General features: G+C 29.4%; 1 protein-coding gene across 3 annotated transcripts in view; it reads left to right on the forward strand.

The window, feature by feature from the left end:
* Nucleotides 1-1,764, forward strand: part of BCAS3 (breast carcinoma amplified sequence 3) — a 507,686-nt gene that overhangs the window by 9,624 nt on the left and 496,298 nt on the right. The window lies entirely within an intron of this gene.

A 1,764-nucleotide genomic window follows, 5' to 3' on the forward strand; every position in this document is an offset into this window, starting at 1 on the left:
TTTTAAAATTTCTTCTCGTACCAGTTTCGATAATTTGCATCTTTCTAGACATTTGTTCATTAGGTTGTCTAATTTATTGGAGTTAAGTTGTTTGTAATATTTATTATAAATTTAATAACTGTAGGCTATCTAGTGATATAGGAATTCTCTCTTTTTTTCTTGATCAATCTACTTAGAAATCTAGTTTTGCTTCTAGCTTTAGGTTTATTTTCAGGGGTGGGGTGAGAAACATGCTGATTATCAAGTTTAGCAAGTTTCTTTTCTAGTTTGCTGACGGGTTTTTTTTTGTTGTTGTTGTTGTTTTGTTTTTAATAATTGGACGTTGAATTTAGTAAAGTCAGTATGATGATGACTATGTATTTCCTTTTCAATCTGTTACAAAAGTAAATTGTATTGGATGGTTTCTCAATGTTAAACCTTTCTTGTGTCATGGAATAAATCCCACGAGTGATTATTTATAATCCTTTTTTATCTATTCCTGGGTTTGATTTTTGCATATATGCTCATGAGGAAGGTTCATGTATAATTTTCTTTTTTTTGTTACGCTTTATCTGGTCTTTGTTTCATAAAACACTAGGAAAGGTTTCCTTCCTTGGTACTTTCTGTGATTGTTTGCATAGGATTGTTATATCTTCCTTGTATCTTTTGAGTTTCTGTTACTTGGTACATGAACCTTTATGATTATTATATTTTCTTGCTGTGTGACCCTTTATGAACCATCCTTTGTCACTGTTGATACTCTTGTTCTTAATGTTTGTTTTATCTGATGGATAATATATCCATTTTTGTGCTTTTGGTTACTATTTACAGGTTATGTATTTTTCTATTTTTCAGTTTTAAGGTAGTTATGTCTTTTAATTTGTTGGTCTAGGCATAACATACTTTCATCAGTATCCAATCTATCTTCTATTTTTAAATGTTTGTAAAAGAAATTATGAGCAGGAAAGACAATATTTTGTATGTGTATGTGTATGTATACATGCACTTATACACACCATACATACTACCTGTTTGGTTCCATTGACTCTTAACAATGGTACACATTTTTTTGTGTGTGTGTTTCTTTATTTGATATTTCATGTCAAACACTGCGTGTAAAGGAACAGTACAAACTGTGGTAATCTATATTTATTAATACATATAGAAATGCCTTTTCTTCTATTAGGCCATTAAGAGAGTGTTGAGTTGATCTGGTGTGTAGGTGAGGTGGTTTGGGGCTCCACTGTAGTAATAGAACAGAAATGGAATTTCCTAGTTTCCTACTGAGTATTTCTAAAATTTCATATTATATCCTTTATAAGGTCATTATCTCTATATTTTTATATATACAATGTACACATACACCCATATAGCAGATATTACCTAGTAATAACAAACAACCCAGTAAAAAATGAGAAACATTTTTAAGATGCCCAGCTGAAAAAAATCACAAGATGCAACATTAATCACTTGTTAGAATTATTCTGCATCATCAAATGAGATTGTTCTAACAAATGAACAAAATTAATAAAGCATGTATATTAAATACTACATTTTTCTTTTTGTCTCATCCATTATTAGCATCTGTTGCTCAGAGTTACATGCCTCCAGTTTTGAAAAAAATCTATTAGTGTGTTAAATATTTAGTAACAATTCTAATCTTTGATTTTTTGAAGTAAGTATTAAACTTGAATATTTATAGTAATATCCTGCAAGGAGTAGTATAATATGAAGTAGTACTTCTGGATGTATTTTAGGAATTTCACATTAAAAATGTTTATAAAT

Source organism: Propithecus coquereli, unplaced genomic scaffold (assembly GCF_000956105.1).
Source record: "Propithecus coquereli isolate 6110/MARCELLA unplaced genomic scaffold, Pcoq_1.0 Scaffold285, whole genome shotgun sequence".
NCBI lineage: Eukaryota > Metazoa > Chordata > Mammalia > Primates > Indriidae > Propithecus > Propithecus coquereli.